The sequence below is a fragment of the Pyxicephalus adspersus genome, chromosome 5, assembly GCF_032062135.1.
Source record: "Pyxicephalus adspersus chromosome 5, UCB_Pads_2.0, whole genome shotgun sequence".
Classification (NCBI taxonomy): domain Eukaryota; kingdom Metazoa; phylum Chordata; class Amphibia; order Anura; family Pyxicephalidae; genus Pyxicephalus; species Pyxicephalus adspersus.
The window spans coordinates 46,818,108-46,838,273 of NC_092862.1; the positions used below are offsets into that span (position 1 = coordinate 46,818,108).

The 20,166-nt window shown below is 36.8% G+C and overlaps 1 protein-coding gene across 3 annotated transcripts in view; it reads right to left on the reverse strand.

The window, feature by feature from the left end:
- The window catches only part of DLGAP1 (DLG associated protein 1), a 303,658-nt gene extending 285,248 nt beyond the window's left edge, over nt 1-18,410 (reverse strand). For all 3 annotated transcript variants that reach the window (XM_072411376.1, XM_072411375.1, XM_072411380.1), the window contains exon 1: nt 18,240-18,410. The gene's annotated coding sequence lies outside the window, so the exon portion shown is untranslated. The remainder of the gene's footprint in view (nt 1-18,239) is intronic.
- Between the last annotated feature and the right edge of the window lie 1,756 nt (nt 18,411-20,166).

Consider the following 20,166-nt stretch of genomic DNA (forward strand, 5'->3'; position numbering starts at 1 on the left):
AACAAAAGCACAGCTGATACTTGAAAAGGTAAGACGATAGTGCATACATACGTCACACTGTGAGATATGAAATTGCTCTTTGTATATATTGCACCTGCCACAAAATATTGCTACTAATTACTACTAAACCTTCCTAAAACTAGCTGCTCACCAAGCTGGTGACTCAGGTGTAAGGCTGCTGTGACAACACATTCTTGGCAGACATTGTGATGAGCATCAAGCCATATAATCTTGGCTCTCTGTCTCATCGAGAGCATATGGTGGAGAGTTGTTCACCTGATCACTGTATATCCAATTGTATTATACATTATACAAAGGATTTTTCTGTAAATTATATATCCAGGTATTTCTTCTCATTACAACTTGGTTTATGTAAGGTCTATTCAGACCGGCTATATTGCCATGAATTTTTCTGGTTTTCACAGTACAAATAAAAGCATGAACATAAACAAATGTCTGCGAGTTGTAGTGCATCGTGATGCTGCATGCTGCACTTGAATGTGGTTCAATGACGTTTCTCAAAAATCATAAAACAACAAATTTGAAATCACAATGTCAATGAAATGTTATTAAGGTGTATTTTTAGGTTTGGATATAATAGTAAAATTATAGAAACCTTTCTTGGGTTTGTATTGCTGTCAATATCCCTGCTGGGCAGACTCACTGTTTCTGTTAGTCCTTGTGATTTTGTCTAATTGCATCGAGAAAAAGTGATTGTTGTGTGAATCTAAAGTTTTATAGCCGCCACCAGAACCAGAGTGATGAATCACCAGAGTGATGAACAGTCAACTGTCTTAGAGGGAAATTCCCCTCACTTTGGATAAATTTAAAATTATAATATTCGGAGATCATTCCTGTCCCTACTCTATCCAATCTTTTAAACACTAGTATTCAATATACATATAGTTTCCAATTATTGCTAAAAATGACAGACTTGTAAAGATTTGCCAATTTTACCTGATGGGGCCTCAACGAATACTATTTGCATAATCAGGCATACATACATAATTAGGCATTGAAATTAGTTGTCCTCTATGACCTTTCTAGTTACTTTTATTGTCAAGTAATTAATTCTCAAAGATGACAAGAAAGACTTGTCTTTGAGAATCAGATTTCATCAGTGTTGCTTGTATCAATTAGAAGATTGGTGGGCAGTCAAGATTCTGCATCCATAGAAACTATGTAGGATACCATTCTAAACCTATTTGACTAATTGCCTGGATGTAAAACTGATCTGCTTTTAGTATTTTCAGACACACATCTGAAACAAGCATGGAAATAACTGTGGCACAAGTTGTAGGGCAATTAACTGAAAACACCTGAGTTAAGTACTTATTTTGGGTCAGTGATTGTGAAGGTATTAAAAGCAAAGATCAGCAACATCAACCAGGCAAGCTGTGTTTTTTAGAACCAGTTCAGAAATGGCCGATTACAATACTTTTTTGAAGCAATTTCTGACTCTTAACAGTTTTCAATGTAATCATGAATTTTTTAGTGATTTGTGGCTCAGTGGCGATGTCATTTTGCTCCAAATTCACCTCTATGGGCTTAGCTACAAATTGCCAATGGAGAAATTAAAAACTTGCAATACAAACATTTATAGGATTCAGTGAAAATTTGAAAGCTTGCCAAACACATTTGAAATGCTATTTCTAAACACACACATTTGGAACAATCATGCTTTCATTTAACCTTGACAAAACATAAAAACAATGAAATTAACTTTTTTAAAATAACATTGAACTGCATACAGTTAATTTTTTATTGTGAATACTTATGCTAAAGATAGATTCACATCTACCGTTTAAATAAATGACAAAGAAACGTATTTATAAATGTATAATTTGCAGTCCATTTGCATTCCATTATTATGGCTTCATTAAGCAAACACTGATCTGTACATAAATGTTATTTTTCAAAGAGCATTTAAACTGCCATTCAGATGTTAATTCACCCAAATGATTGTGGCAGCTAGCTAAGAAGATCACCATTGTCAGGGAGATTGGTAATGCCAGCGATAACTGTCAACAATCATTTTGAAAAACAATAATCATAATTTAAGGACTTCTGTACAATACTGTTGTAGACATTTTACAAGTCACCAGATAACATGAAGGTAAGCTGTCATGCTTTTATCATCAGGCTGCACACCTTATATACTTATATATTTTATCCCAATTCTTTACATAAAAGGTGATTGCCATGTGTATAGTTTTTATTAAGGAATTAATAGTTTTGCAAGAAGTTATAAAACTTATAATTTGCAAGAAGTTATATAAAATATTGGTAGTATATATTAATTATAATATTTAAATTAATATCTAGCATTTTAAAAAGAAGTTAGCCATGGCTACCTAGATATAACTCTCAGTAAATCTTTCTCTCTAGATCCTAAGTGCTATTACTCCCAATACCTGAGTGCTAAAGTTTGTTAAATCATGACACCTCTTGAGCATGCACTGTTAAATACAACTAAAGAATGACAGCACCCACATTTCTGTCTAGACCAATGGCCATGCCCTAACCTTGGGAGGGTGCAACTAGGGGCAGAATTCTACAATAGCCATCCTGAAAGCACACAGACACATGGTTTATAATGAAGGAATGCCCAGTTTTATAATCTACAACTGTGGTGCCAGAAGCATTTCTTCAGTCCCACCCAATGCAATGCAAATATGGTGAATGTGGCAATTAGATCATTTAGAAGTTATTCAAAGTAGCCTGGGGGAAAGGTTGACTCTAAACCTGGCTTCTAGGTAAGTTGATGTTCTAGGTACAATGCGTTTCTACAATACTGCCATATCTTTGTTACTTCTTTTTCAGAAAAGACAGAGGATCTACACTGTGCACGTCCCATGTGCCCAGGTGGAGAATAGCACAAGATTCCTTACCACAAGCTCTGAGAGCCTCTTTACAAAGTTTATGTCAGAACATAAGTGCTAAAACACTAGAACATATTCTCTGTCAAGGAGTATTAGAATTAGTGACAAAATATATATTCACTCATGATAAAGTTTTGAGAGACAGAAAGCAGTTTTAGAAGCTTGTATTTTAGAGTGAAATATACCCCATGGGAAGTCTGTGGACATGTAAATGCCAATAGCTTTTGCAGTGGGACCAAGCACTTTAAACGAACAATACTGAGAAGTGCTTTTGTATAAACATTTAATTACTTTGGCATTTTGTGCCTTGGATGCTTTAGGACATTGGCCCAGCACTGCTTGACAGGTAACTTTTAAAGAGAACCTAAAGACATATGTGTTTTGTTTTAGCCAGAATGGAGAAGATTACAACTGATTTTATTGATTTCTGTGTTCCTGTAGAAGAAATTCACTTTTATTCTGGTAACCATTGTCATTCAAAAGTAAAGTTAAATCCAAAATTTAAGTGCACATATTAGGGCTGTATTATTCAAAATGTTATATAATAGTGTAAAAAAGAGCACCAAGCTAAACATGTAGTAACTTTTCCTTTTTTGTTTCCACCTGTGGGCATTTGTGAATAAATGATTACAGTAAAATGGAGATGCTGAGTCAGAGTTTAGGAAACATGAAACCATCTTTCCTTTCTTTTTTAATGGTTTGTATACCTAAAAAGCAGATCTGAAAATAGAGCTGGCAGTATTTTAGAAGTACATTCTAGCATTAGACAAAAATTAATTTACATGATAAAAGAAGTGGAACTTGTACAAAAGGGAATCAGCATTCAGATGTGTGCAGGGTAGTGGGATATACAGTAAAAGCCCTCATCCACATTTATGTTATAATCATACCTGATGGATTTTAAGGATGTCACCCTGAGACTTACAAATGGCAAATACTAAATGTGTACCCTGTCAATTTTCTGCAGATATTTTTCTAAAATCAATGTTGGAACTTTTTACCTGTTTCAATATACCAAGTAAATGTAAATTTGGAAGTCCGAGGTTCTAGGTATACAGCATATTTGGTTGCATAAAATGGAAACAACCTAAACATTCTGTAAAGTAGGATTTACTGTAGGGCTATCATTAAAATGTTTACATTAAAGCGTAGTTAACCCTTTTTTAGCAATGTCTTATAAAATATAATAAATTAAATTTGTCATTTCCTATTTGTTCTAATGTATTTGTCACACCATTACTTCCTGTAGGAAACAGCAAACTTATTTTTTTCTAATGTACTCTCTTTCTCAACAGAATATGACCTATTCATACATAACATACTGTGAAATAGAGGCAATTGTGTCTTATACACAAAACACATTACTTTGGGCCAAAGTCAGATAAGATAACTAAATGGAATAAAGAGTTGAAAACCACTTTTATTGTGTGTTGTCAGATTGTAATTCCACTTAAATTCCTTTTACTGTAAAGAAAGTTCAATGTCTGGGCACAAGTGTGCTGAAATGTTAATTCTTGTAATATTATAAACAGAATGACTGAGATGAATAGTGCACAGTGTTGTCAGTTTAACACTGGGAAACTAGTCAGACATGAGGAGGAAACAAACGAGCACAGTAACTGATTGTGCAGACAGCAGGACAGAGGTGATGTCCAAACTAAAATGTGTCCTTACAGTGCAGAAAAAAGGCCAAGCCATTCCAGCTAGGGGTGTTTGGATCAAAAGAATATATATATATATAAATAAATGTTATATATATATATAGCGTACTTCATTGTTTTACACATGTTACAAAGTGTAAAAATCTCATAAATTCCTTCTTCAAAGTGTGACATTGCCAGTTGGCTTTGACAATTACCTGAGAAAAAAAAAAGAATAGCTTTTTCACCTATTAGTGAAAATGAAACAAACATGAAACTGCACTGCTGAGTTATATTATATCCAGACTAAAACATATTTCTACCAAATTAAATTCAACAAATGTCAAGCTTAGGCCCTTTGAATTGCAGTAATAACTACCTGCACCTACATTGATGTATACTCAATTATATAATGCACTCAATCACTTTAGTATTTTGTACTAGATTAAGTAGGTCATGATCGCCCTGAATGCCCCAGGCTCTATACAGAAACAAAATCATTGGAGCAGTTCTAATGACTTAACAAAACATATATAAAGTCGGCCTAATCTGAAGTGTATACATCATAATTACAAGACAAGGTGCTAATAGGCTCCATAACTGTGAGTCTTCAGCATTCTGTGAAGGTACTATTCAAGGTATTAGTATTACATAATGTTCTGTAGCCTGCCAATAATTCTATATTATGTGTTCATAAATTGGAAATATAGATTTAAAAGTTCCCCAGGAATGTTTAATCATGTATAATCTCAAATAACCAGCAGTACTAACGTTCCAAAGGATTTTGCCATAATGTGCAAAACATCCCCCTCCACTGATATGATGACCGCAGTTTTTTTCCCCTCTGTCACTGCCATAGACATCTTTGCTCCATTTTCTTCCAGGCCCAACATCTTTGTCCATAAAATCTCTTAAACCATGCAAAGAATGTACACTGAGGTATGTAGAAAATTGCATACATTTGCTCTTAGAATGGTAGGTCCCAAAGATGGGTTTAATAAGATAAGAATTTGATAAGAAATCAAATTAGGATAAGATATAAAATAAGATAGGGCACATTTGCGTAGTCAATGCTAGAATGGCCTACCCAAATGTCTTCAACGATATCCTTCTTTGTAAAATGACAGGAAGGTGCACAACTTTAAATAGTTCTATTAACTACCTGGTTTACTCCATGAACAGAAAGGTTGTAGCCAAGCCTTTTGGACAACCATGAGGTCCTAGAGTCTCTTGCTTACCATGTTTACAATAGACCCACCAGTGCCAAGAAATAGAAGCTGTAAACTTTCCTGACAGTACATTGTTAAATAAAACTAAAATAGCCTTCCAACACTTACCCTTTCTCTACCTGAACCCACATTCATTCTTTCCAATACTCAGTATAAATGAATCACATGAGTTTACTCATTTTATGAAATACTGTCAATATTTTTATTTCCTTTAATAAATTGTCTAAAAAGAATCTATTGGAGAATTCCTTATTGTAGGGCATTCCTTATTTCCTTTGTAGATAGTGTAACACGGTAAAAAAAATCAGGTCTCCTGTGTTACTAGGCGGATGGATGCTATGTGGTACCCAGGTATCTCAGATACTGCCTCTGAGGTAAGATCAGCAGTTATGTGTCTGTAGGTAATCCTCAGGTTTCTCCGCTGGTATTTAGAATTCCTGTTCAGGGACTGGTTTTACTGGGAATTTGCAAGAGCAAGGTGGGGCATATTCCCAATTTCAAGCCCCACATCTTCCCAAGGTCCAGAAGCCTACTTAGCGCACTCTGTGCTAGGTATCAGGTGCTGTAGGTTGGACTGGTTGCGGGTCAGTCTGTCTGTAGCCAGGAGTCTGAATCTTTTCTTTATGAACTTTGTTATCATTGATACCAACTCTTGCAGGGGAAGACTGTTTACTTTTCTTTTTTTGGACTAACAAATGCAGGAAGGAACCTCTATAGTGAAGCTGGTGCGTGGAGTTGTCTCTGGGCCATCCTACCACTTGTTGCCAATACCTCAGGTTTAATAAAGGTTGCCTTCAGAGATCATTCTCACTTTCAACTCTGGTTGTATGGTTTAGCTTTCACACTGCTTAAAAGTTTTCTTAGACATCAACATCTTTATAGTGAAATAACATACAGATCCGATGTGGTTGGGGAATATGATGGTAATGATAAAGAAGGTTCCAATGCAATTTTGAATATAGCCATTTAAGACCTAGTTAAACTTTCAGTGCACATCCACTATATACATTTTTAGATGTTAAAAACACAGCACACATACAATATAATATATGCCAATATTATGCCAATTAAAACTGAATTTTCTAAACTGGCTACAATATCAATAAATCTGACTTGGGACTATAGATTACAACATATTTCTTGTCTTCAATACACATCTTTATATTCTTTCACTTCTTGCAAAACCAGGAATGTGTGATCACTAACACATAACCAACACCTCTTTTTAAACACCAACAATTCTCTTCTTTTAAAACTTCTTTTTTTTTAATTTTCACAACCAACTTGAGTAATGAACACGGAAAAATTTTCAGTTTCGTTGTTAGCTGACACACATTGATACTTGCAGGTTAAATATGGACAACTTCTTCCACAAACACAGAAGTCTAAAAGCTGAACTTTTCATCACACAGCCTAAAATACTCAACAATTTGTTTGGAAGAAAATGTCTGGAATTAATATACCATCCTGCTGGTAGCCATGGCAACGTGTTGTCTCAGGGAGAAAAAATAACAGCACTATTTATATAAAATGCATTTACAATCAGGCTGTCACTTCTGGCATATATGCTCAAACTAGCTGCAAAGTCACATATAGTCCTCTAATAAATCAGGGAAAACATTGATGGTAGAGTGAATGTTTGGTATTGTGAATGTTTTGGGGCACATTCAGTGATGATATGAAACAAGATTGTAGTTAACAGTAAAACAGTACATGCAGCACACATGATTCCATGGGGTTCATGGATGGTTCAAAATATAATAATAAAAACTAAATAATTATATATAAATATATATACACACATATATATTGTGGTATACCACCCTTGTGGGATCACCTTTTCTGGGGTAAGAGGTACTCTCAGACTGAAGGAGGGATGGATGGAGCACACAGGAGAACGACCAGCCGTCAGTTTGAGAACGACCTGCCGTCAGTTTTATTAAAAGGTTGCAAAAGATAATACAAAACAAAATAAAATAAAATGTCACAAATCCCCCCCCTTGCACAAGCCACCGCTGTTGAGCAACTGGCATTGAGAAGCAGTGGACTCATGACAAAGCATCTGCATTATCCTGGAGTTTACCAGGTCTGTGTTACACGGTAAATTTTAAGGGTTGGAGAGACAAGAACCATCTGGTCACACTGTTTTTCTCTTTATTGTCATACATCCATTTTAGAGATAGTACTTAAGGGCTTCCAATGCCTATTTGATAGCCAAACATTCTTTTTCTATGATCAAATAATTTTTCTCATGTACAATACAGCACCTAGTCCCACCTCAGAAGCATCAGTCTGAACAACAAACTCTTTTGTGAAGTCTGGAGTCACCAACACTAATTGTACACAAAGAGCCTGCTTCAGAGTCCTAAAAGCCTTCTCAGGTTCAAGGTTCCAGCACCGTGCAAGCCAAAAGGCAACACTTTGTACTGAAATGACCCCTCTGGGGTAAAAAAGGCTGTCTTTTATTTGGCGCTCAGTCAGGGGTACTTGCCAATAGCCTTTTGTCAGGTCCAAGGTCGTCAGATATCAAGCTGTTCCCAACCTTTGAATAAGCAAGTCCACCCAAGACATAGGGTAAACATCAAATTTAGAAACACTGTTAAGTTTTCTAAAGTCATTACAAAATCTGATGCTTCGATCTGGCTTTGGGATTAGCACAATTGGGCTCAACCAATCACTATGGGATTCCTCTATTACTCCCAATTGTAGCATGTTTCCTCGGTCACTGCTTCACGTCCATCTTCTGGGATACGATATGGATTTTGATTTACCTGAACCCAGGGTTTGGTAAAAATGTCATGGATAATGACTGTGGTTCGCCCAGGTTTTTTCTGGAAAACATCCCTGTTTATTTACAAGAAAATCTTTTGCCTCATTTTTCTGCGACAATGATAAGGTTTCTGTAACTTTTACCTCGGGTACTAAGGGACATGTAATGCTTTTTGGGACTAGCATGGCTACCAACGTTTGCCTGCCCTTCCAAGGCTGGATGAGGTTAATGTGATAGGTCAGCTCTGGTTTCCTCTGGTTGATGGATTTTATAATTCACCTCCCCTACTTTTTCTATAACTTCAAAAGGCCCCTACCATTTAGCAAAAAACTTGCTTTCCACCGTGGGTACTAAAACTAGCACCCTGTCTCCTGGGTTAAGGTTGCGAACTTTGGCCCCCCTATCATAAACACGCTTCTGGGCCTCCTGGGCTTGGGCTATATGTTCTGTAACAAGGGGCATAAGAGCAGCGATTCTGTCTTGCATTAAAGAGATGTGTTCTATAATACAGCAACTCAAAAGGCGAATACCCCATGGATGACTGGGGAACTTCACTTGTAGCAAAAATCAAGTAAGGTAACAAGAAGTCCCAATTTTTCCCACCTTTGTTTACCACCTTTTTTAACATACTCTTTAGGGTATTGTTAAATCGTTCTACTAACCCATCAGTTTGTGGGTGGTAGACAGAAGTGCGGAGCTGCGAAATTTTAAACAGTTTACAGAGCTCCTTCATTACACGGGACATAAATGGTGTACTCTGATCTGTTAGCAGCTCCTTCAGGATACCGACACGGCTAAATACCTGCACCAATTGTTTGGCGATAGTTTTGGCAGAGGTATTCCGTAAGGGAATGGCCTCGGGATATCTGGTGGCTTAGTCCATTATGACCAGTATATGCTGATGACCCCAAGCCGATTTTACCAGCAGACCCACCAGGTCTATGCCAATTCATTCAAAGGGTACTTTATTGATTGGCAAAGGTACCAGAGGGCTGCGATAAAGGGGCATCGGAGACGAATACTGACACTCAGGACATGACTCACAGTAATCCCGGACATCTTTGTGTAACCCAGGCCAAAAGAATCTCTGGTTTATATGTTTTCCAGTTTTCTCCAACCCCAATTGCTCCAATTGCTCGATCACATCATAATCTTGTTTCACCACTTAGTACAGCAATTCCTTACTCAGTGCAATGTAAGGGAGGGACAGTCTCGTATCATCATCAACAGGTTTGCCATCACTTACTTTTACATTTTCACACGCTCTACTCAGCGTAGGATCTCTCAATTGCTCAGAAAGAAAATCATATCTATTTACTTCCAAATCAGGCATACAAGCAAGTACATCTGCAGCATCAGAACTAGGCAATGCATTGTGAACACTGTGTGTGACCTCAGCATCTGATTCCACCTCCTCTTGGCCTCCAGCCATTACAGAGAAAGGGAAGTGTATTTCTCTTTCATTGGTCAAACCTACTGGATCACTGTCAACTGGGACAGGGCTGATTCCAACAGGCTGGCCTTCAGGGGACCCATACTCCTGACTCCTGTTTTCCCATACATTCCAAAATTATATAAAATCTCTCCCCACTTTGGCGTCATGAAACAATGTGGGAAACACACTTACCATATGTGTGGCCGAGCCCCAAGGGGTATCAAGTTTGACCACAGCAGTCTGGTAGTTTGACCCAGCTCTGGAATTCCAGCAGACATGTTGCTGGTTATGATGACTCCTTTTGCCATGTCACAATATATACAGTGGTATAAGTCCTTAATCCGTTCCAGATCCTTGGACATATACCAAACAGGACTTATATCAAACACATTTTTCCCATAAGATTTAAAAGGAAAATGATTAATTAAATGATTAAATGATTCCCATGAAAAAAAACTCCTATTGTTATTGGCATATTATACATTGGTGGGGTTGTATAAAATAATTTAAACACTGCTTAATACTAAAATATATAAATACAAAAGCAGTTAGATAAAATAAATGATAATTTACCTCACTTTACCTTGCTAAGAAGAGTCGAGTGCCTACTAAGATGGTAAGGAAGGAGGAGGAGATATTATGTAATTCACAGAGAATTATAGCGCGGGTTGTTCACTGAATGGTAGCAACTGGCATACTGACACTCGTGGGCAGTCGTGGCTTTGTCTCAAGTGAGGGAAATAAGGGTAGCACATGGTGTTATGACTCAATTTGACCCATACAAATTCTAGCACAAAGGTTGCATAACAAGAAAGGTTTTATACCAAGCAAAATCTTTTGTGCCCAAACAGGACTTATACCAATTTGGACTTATTCCAAAGCCGACTTATACCGAGGTACCACTGTATATATATATATATATATATTTGTTTTGAATCCCAAGAAGAAAAAAGTGGGTTGCATATTGGAAATGGTGTTTGACTTACCAGTTCGTAAATTAAACATTTTGGGTGGTATGTACAAAAAGCTGATACATTATTATAACATAAACGGGTAAAAGCTACAGCCATTTCACCCACCACAATGAAAAAATATACCTAAAGTATATACTGTATGTAGAGTCAAAACTTTGGGCTTTTTTTAATTTTTAAAGTAAGAGAATATTTAACCCCCTGTCAATGTTGTACTGAATTCTTCACTAGCTCATCCACTTTATTTTTAGTTCTGTGGCCACTGTAAAGGAAAAAGGAACACCAACATTTTACAGTTGTCACCCGAAGAAAAGTTGAATACAATAGGGTTAGGTGTTCTGATAAATCATCAATCAATGCTAAATATATTAAACCCAGTGACAGCAGTGACAGTCAACTTTATTGCACTCATTGCCAATTACCACCACTATTTCTACCACTGGCACCTATATTTCTATGACACCAAAAATTGCTACCTATATTGTTCCCAAAATTGACACATTTATCGCTAACACTGCCACCAATGATTGTCATCTATATTGCTATCATGGACATCAACACTTGGTACGTATATTAACCAACCAATAATTGTTACCTATGGCTCTCACCAACAACTGATACTTACATTGTTCCTACTGCCAGGACTGAAATTACTGCCAGGACTGATATTGCTACTCCCACTGATACTAACATGGCACTTATTTTACCCCACCTACACCAGTAATGGGCTTATTTTGCTCCCACTGACAGCAATTATGAAGACATATTTTATTTTACATACACCAGTGCCAGGGCTTACATTGCCCCACTGTCACCAACAATAGAGCTTATATTTCTAAAATTTTTGCTTCAGGATACATAAGGCTCTAATTTTGTCTAAAACAGCCTTAGCCTCCCAACAGCACACTTTTGTCTTATTTGATAAAAAATACAGATATATTTGATAAAAAATATAGATCACCAGATCTATAACCTTTGTCTTTGACTCATAGAAAGTTTATTATTTGCACAGAATACAATTTAGTTCTCTGTCTCTTTACAGCAGCCGTTCTTTGAAATCCTAGGGTGCCTCCACAGATTGCCAGGGGTTCCTTGAGCTACCTTGCAAATTTTTAGTCCAACACCACTTGGCAGAGCCAGTGGCATAATGCCATTGATTTTTTTCTGAGCTGTTTGTAAAGGTAGAATTCTGAACCAACATTTGATTTATTCCATTCTTGTCACTGAATCCCAAATGTTACTATTTAGGGGTTTTTTAAGGTTCCTCTGGGATAAGGATGAAAAGCGCTGCTTTATAGTGATGCATGTTATTATAGGTTAAATGTACTGTTGAAGGCACAACTTTTTGCTAGTTTGTTTAATATTTATGCCTCAATCATTACGAACTTTGTGTAAATTATATGTTTTACATGTAGATATTTTATATAAAAAAACATTTAGGAGGTGTTTATGGAAAGCTCAATTCACAATGAACAATTACAACAGAGCAAAAACAAATAAAATTAGTTATTATCAATTATTAAATTATCAATTTTCCTTTAGTTATGGATTGAACCAGTAATGAGTCAACAGAAAATGGATTTGGATGAACATTAAAAAACATTCTTTGTCATAATTTCATTAGAGCTGTTAACTCTTTTATTTCCAGATACATCTACATAATGGGGCCACTGGCTATGTTCCTTATTTCCTGTGAGGTTTCACATTACACTGTGCATTGGTATAAGGCATCCAAGAGAAGCATATGGGATCAGAAAGCAGAACTTTAGCAGCACAATAAAAGGGAGATCTGTTCCCATTATTGAAATACAGAAGTAGTACTGCAGTGTTATGTCCCAGAACTTCTAGCATTCTTTGAGTGGTAACATTTGTACTGCTGAAACTTTCTTTTTTCACAATTTTAGAAAACATTGCCTTAAATAATAAACTTTAGATGGGATTGGATAACAAACAGCAAAGCTCCCATCAGCATGGTCTTTGCAAACAAACTTTACCTCCTGAGAGTAGGCACTAATGATATATGCTACTAGATTTTTAAAATGAGGCTCCAGTGAGTCTAAAGTCCCAGATTTTGGGGCCTGGTGTGTTCCTGCATAACAGGCATCTCTGCATTAAATAAATACTTAATTCTACCACCTAGTTTACTGCAGGCTGTGTAATTCATATTAACATCTTTAGTGATAATTGGTAGTATATTAGTTAAAAGAATAAAGAACACTTGAAAATAACAGACTGCTATTATCTGGCACACAATCCAGAACCGTTGACTTGGTCTTCTACTGATAAATAAGATTTCTGAAAAAGGTTGGATTACTAAATGTTTTACTAAATGTTAAAAAACGTTTCAATTACATGAAAATTTGAACTTACAGTATTTGAGATTTTAGTTTTTATATACATAAATGCACTGTGTCTCTGAGTTTATTGGAGCTGCACTTTGTGCTGCATAACATTACTATTTCACTCTCACAGATTAATTTTACCAACTATTTGGAATTATTCTTTATTTTAGACATGTAATGATGGACATTCCGTAAAATCCAGTACAGTCTAAAAATTGTACATTATTGTATTTTACACTCAGATGTGCGTTCTCACAAATACAATTTTATATTCAGGAGACCTATTGGAACACTATAGAGAAATTCAATTTACACATTAAAACAAATAAATAAATTGTGGGGTGAATTCATTTAGTTTATGTTAATCTAAAATGCCATAGTATCTTAATGTGGGTATATTGGCATTTGTAGTATAAGTGGGAATGATTGAAAGGGACACTGCTTTCAAGGTTTGCTGTGATTGCTGCTGATGTTTTTGTGATATTTAAAGTGGATCTCTGGGTATAAGTAAAATACTTTGCCATGCAGGGGAGGGGGTGGTGATAACACTGGTCAGGGACTGGAATGAATTGCAAGTTTCAGGTTCTGTCAGGTTTAGGATAAGTAATACTATTTCCTATATTATTCCCTAGGAAAATAAGCATTACATCAGCTAGGTTATTTATTTGAAATGCTACAGAAATTAAATTAAAAACTGAACATATAAAATGTAAACTGAGGTTTCCTCCATCCGTTTGATGTCCAAATCCAGTCTTTAAGGGCCAGGATTTGAACACATTTTGGCATTTGTTTAACATACAGCAGTAAAAAACAGAAAGGTGCAGTGGTTTACAAATAGTCAGGGAGTGACTCTGCTGATATGAAATTCTTAAGGACTGGTATTGGATATCCCAGCACTATAACATACATGTAATTTATTCAACTGATTAGTATATTGCAATTTTTTTATTAGTTTTATTTAAAAAGACTTTAATGTAGTAGAAAACAGATGACAGTGTTCATGTTGCTGTGTGATATATGTATAATCCTACAATTTAATATTGTTTCATTAAAATGTTATTTTTTTAGGCAGTAAATCAGGTAAATTAGGTAGTAAACAGTAAAAATCTATTTTAGTTTTTAGATCACTATTTTCTTTGGAAAGCATTTCTTAAGGTAGCCAGATTGTCTGAAAGGATGAGATTTACATTAAAATTCTGAGCCGCCACCACTTAATCACAGATACAGTTTCCATAAGACCCGCAGTGTGTGACCTTGGGTCAATGTCCTAACTTGCAGCTATAGACGTCCTGGAAACTGCTGCCAGAACACAGTCATTGTGTACTTCTAAATAAGACTTTTATGCAGTATTATTCTTGGATGGAGGTAGTTCCTGACAGATGAATGGATATATCATGTCTGGTTATGTTTCAGGAAAATACACTATTACAGGTATTTTATTATTTACAGATCTATTTTTTTTATTTACAGATCTATACTATTTCCTCATTACAAGTCACATGTGCTGCGGAAATATTGGGACTGCCACCAATGGCATTCTCTTGATGCTAATTGCCTGGCTGTCTATGACTTCAACACTTCTGAATCATTGAAAAAAGCACGCAGAAAATAAAGCAAGAACTCATGAGTTGCAAGCTTGTTCTGTGATTCATAAACTCCTGAAGCATTTTATTCAACATTACAGTCTGACACAGCTAGCATTTTTAAAGGAACTGGTCAATTATCAAGGTCTCCATACTTTCTCAGGACAAGTCTTTTATAAAACCAAGAGCTCTGTTTTACATATTTGCATTAGGGAGCCAAGAACTAAAAAAAATATTGGACAAAGAAACAGGAGAATGGGAATTCAGCAGTTCACTAATTCAAATAAAATGTTTCTGGCAAGTATGTTACTGTCCAGGTTAATGTAAGGTGCCCGGGCACTGCAGAAATGTATTCAACATGGCAGAATTCAGGGTCAATTTAATATTATTATTTCAATCACTGAGAGACTTGCATGGAATTGTCCTGTCAATGTGTACTTTCTAGGGTGACAGATTTTATTCTCTAGGTACCATGTCAATGTGCTTATATACCATTATGGCCTTGCCCTGCATGTCATAAGCAGACTATGTTCTCTGCTACTCAAGAAAAAATGATTTGTTATAAAACCATCCTGTTATTCCTTTCCTTGGATGAGCATTGCTCAGAAACAGGCTACTGTGTTTAATTTTAATTCATACCTATTGCATACCCAAGGTTTACAAACCAGTGATTCACCACAAAAAACAGAAAGTTAGCATTTTCATAAGGAAAGTTCAGCTGTGACAACCTCCTACAGATTTCCTTTAATTGCTCAATCTGACCAAATGTCACATTATGGTGTTTTGTTGACTGATTGCTAGAGAGAGAAAAAAAGCCAATTATTTCTTTTATGTCTTAGGCCAGTGATTTTCAACCACTGTTCCGTGGCACACTAGTGTGCCGTGAGAGATCTTCAGGTGTACCGTGGGAAATTATCCAATTACCAATGTCCAGTGTCTGTGCTGTAGTGACTGGCAGAGTAATGTAATACTCTTCCATGTCAGTGGGTGGCAGTAGGTAGCTCAAGCGCCTTGTTTATTTTTAGAGGCGAGAATTAGCTACAAAGTGTAATTTTGTAACACTTTTGATTTGTGGTGTGCTGCAGGATTTTTTTTATTGTAAAAAATGTGCTGTGGCTCAAAAATGGTTGAAAAACACTGTCTTAGGCAACCCTATATTGAGGTATCCAAGGTCTGCATGCTAGCTTTAGTAATTACACAGGGGACTCCCTCTCCATGCTGGATTTTGTTCTCACATTGTTTTCTAGAGAATGCAAGCAGGAAGAAAAGAAGGAAACACCAATTTCATTGCAGAAGGACCAAAACATCAATGTAGCTGGGCACAGCACACATTAACAGCACATGTGATGATGACCAAACTGGTGAAAACTAATCTGTGGTCTCCTTGGGTAACTGCTTTTGTAACACAGCATATTCCTTATTTATTGGGGCAATACAAAGACCAATGATTTGTAGTAACCCAAGACAAGCAGATTTTACCATCATCAGTGGATAATATTAAAACCATATGGCGACTTCTAATGCATTGCTATCAGTTACTGCTCCCTGCTTATATAAATGCCAGGCATTGAATTTGCTAAATGATGTCAATTTACATTCTGCTCCTTTTATACAAGTTTTATCAAGGAAGCGGCAATTCAAAGTACTGTATTATTTCATCATTACATCCCATGCCTAAAATAGGTTTACCTTTGATCAGTACATGGTAACTAATGTTTGATAATGTCGGGTTCAAACAGCCTCTGTTCTTTTTTAATTGTTTAGTTCTCTTAGGGATCTCCACTGCCACACTCAGTTTAGAAATGGTATAAACCCAAAGTAAACTTTGGAAAGCTGCTGGAGTGTCACCAGTCATTGAAGTCCTTTCCATAAAATAGAAAAACAGTCATGCATGGTATTAAGCATTCATTTACAGCTCCATGTGCACTAAACAAGCTGTTCCTTGCAGCAATAAACTCTGGGAGATTCATTAAGGGATGTGATAAATCTCTGCTATGCTTTGACTTCTCATGGAGTATAAGGTCCATGGAGTGAATACATTTATGTGTTTCCTTTTTATGTGATATACATAGTTTTCTCATCATATATAGAGTATAAAAAAGAACATGCAGTATATATAATGAATTTAGGATTAGCACATGAGGCATGTGTCTATTGGAATTGAAAGGAATGTCTTTTCACTGTATAATCGTTAACTACATGTCTTCTATATTTAAATCGGTCATCGTTTATACATTTTTTGCACATTATCACAGTATTCTATATTGTAAACCAGATTACCAGGAAAGTAAGAAAAAAATAATACATCCAGGTAGAGTGGTATAATAAAGTTGTGTGCTTATCAGCTTCAGCAATACAAATAAGGATACATATACTTTGCAAATAAAGAATATGCAAATTGTGTTACACAAAATAAATTGTAATCCTTGCAATCTGACACAATTATCAAAGCGAAAATGCACATATGTGTAAGATCTCTAATAAGATGTAGTGTCACAATGAATGAGCAGCCCAATGGATAATTGGTGCCACCAATGAATCTCTCTGCCCTGGAGCAATATATTCTTTCTGGTCAACATGTGAGAACTTGACATTCTCCTATTGCTGCCACAGGGCATATACATGGGCAGCGCTGCCTGCCTGAAGCATGGGAAGCCAACATCACAGGTTGAGTGGGATGAGGACTGTGATTACTGCCCACACACTTCTATGCCCACCCTGCAGTCCCATTCAAAGGCTACAATGGAAAGCTCCAACATTGCCTGTAAACCCCTCTTGTGTCTGCAATCCCAATCAGACATAAAAAGGGAAAAAGACTGTTCAATGTGGCATTACACTGCAGAGGAAAGCTAGGAAGAAAGTATGATTTACTCCCTCATCCCCAGCATTACATGTGACAACACATCCACTGCTTTTCTCCTATATAAATCCCTAGCACTGAATTACTTTTTATACAAGCAAACCCAGTTTATGACTGCAACGCATCCTGAAATGCGTGGGCATCAGACAAGTGCAATACCCTATGGCAACTAATCTTTTGAACTGATCAGAGTACAGCAAGCTGCAACATGATTGGTTGCTATGGGTTACTGCCTTGTCAAAATTAGTATTGCTATGGGGGAATAAGCCTGGAGGTCTCTGCATCATCTGTAACCTGACTTTAAACTAGACCCATAGCATGCAATGGCTGCATAGACAATGAATGGAGCTGTGCCTGCTGTGATCCTATAGCCCAATACATGAGATGTGTCCTATTACAGAGAAATGGAAAGGACATGACAGATCCCCTTATAGGAGGCAGCAATGGACAGCGACAGGTGCTGAAACCTCAGCCTGCAATCCAGCAATGATAGGCAGCAGAGCATTCCCCACCATACAAAGCCTTACCTTTGTGCGGGCGATGTGATGAGCCAGCGATGGGCTAATCCTGGGCAGGGAAGGAGATTGCAGGCTGGCTCCTGGGGATGAGGATGACAGATCAGTGTGGATGCAAGTCCTTCCTATAGTCCAGTGTGTGAATGGTGAGGCTGGAGGAGGAGCACACAGCTGCAGATCCCTGGGAGAAGGAGACTCTAGTCTGTCTTTTTTATTTCTCTCTCTCTACATCACAACACCAATACAAGCATCAGCCAATTCCCATGCAACTCAGCCTGCAAATCACAGCCTCATTGGGTGCCTGCTAAAAGGCTGGCACTGCTCAGGAGAACCCTGTCATTGGCAATACAGCACATCTAAACCCAATCCCTGCCATGTCATACCAGCTTTAATAAGTAAAGTCATTGTAAAAAGTCATTTTCAGTTATATTTATTATATAGCTGGTGATCCTGCCACTAATGTCCTTGTTTAGAGACTTCCTAGTATAGAGTGACAAAGCTCCATAACTGTTCCCCCATTGCTTTTATTCTAATAGAGACTATGAGTGGTCCTTTTATGGGTATTTTGTGCTGTTGTGATCATCAGAAAACCCACCATGACAATGCCATGCAGATGGCACTGGACAGAGTTCATGTAGATGGAAATGGCTGCTAACAGGGCTACAGGTGATCATCAATAATGCAATAAAAGTTGATAGTAGTATTTTATTTTACAAATGGCAAGCAAGGGTTTGCATTTAATTTAAGCATGTGATCAGCAGCAATTATTGATAGCAGAACAATCTTACTGATGTACAGAAAGAAGGGTGTAAGGTTGTCCAGTCCTACCATGTTATACCATGCTCTGCAAAATTAATATTATTATGCAGTGTTCCAATGTTGTCATCATCAGAGAACCCACCATGACAAATGTCATGCAGCCATAACTGGAGAAGTTGCATGTACATGGGAAAGCTGCAATTGATGATCATCAGCACTAAAGGATGAAATTGGTAATTTTTACTAGGTGTTTGGATTTATTTAAAGCAATGACAAAGGAACACAAACACAGTACAAAAGGGACAGAATATGGAACACAGGGCTGTATTTATCATAATAGCATCTGTGGGTCAGCGACTACAAGGTAAGAAGGCAGCACTGAGCCTTCAAATGAACACATTGTTAATTGGGGTAGAAGTTTAGAGCGGTCACATAACAAAGTGAAGGATTACTTTGCAAGGGATCATTCACTTAGCTTAGCAAATGAGAGAAAAATATATTTTCCAATGAAGCCCACCTCATATGCATAATTATATATTATTGTGATTTTGTGTCAGTAGAGCTTCACCTCAACCCCTGAGCAAAGTTTATTATCCATTGCAGAGTGGACAGCCTAAACCTCTATAGTAAACCAATATGATTACAATATTCTTATCTTTTTTTCATTATTTGTACATTTGCATCTGAATTCTGCATGGGACAGAGATAGGTAAAGGTCAGTTGATGTTAAGAGGAGTCAGAAGGCTCTCTGAAGCATTATATAAATTAAATAATCTTTCTCATGTTTGATTTGGTTGAAAAGTAGCTGTGCATTTAAAACAAACCATAATCTGCTTTTATTAGCACGCCATGTTATGGGATTATATTTAAGAAAGTCAGATGTGGAAGTAGATAACGGACTGTGGGGATGGATGTAAAGTCTTCAATGTGCCGTGAAAGTGTCAGGACTTAATTAATGACTAGAATAAATAGAAACGCTGTCCTGACATACAAGAATAAATAGTTCCTGCATTGCTTGCTGGGATTGTTTGCTTTTGAAAGGATAAGAAGGGTGCAGAAGAATAAATTGCACATTAATTCACTTCAATGTACATATTTCCTTTACATCACATGCATTAAAAAGCAAGATATGTTCTGTAACAATGACATCATGCCATCAATCTATCAACTTGTTGTTATT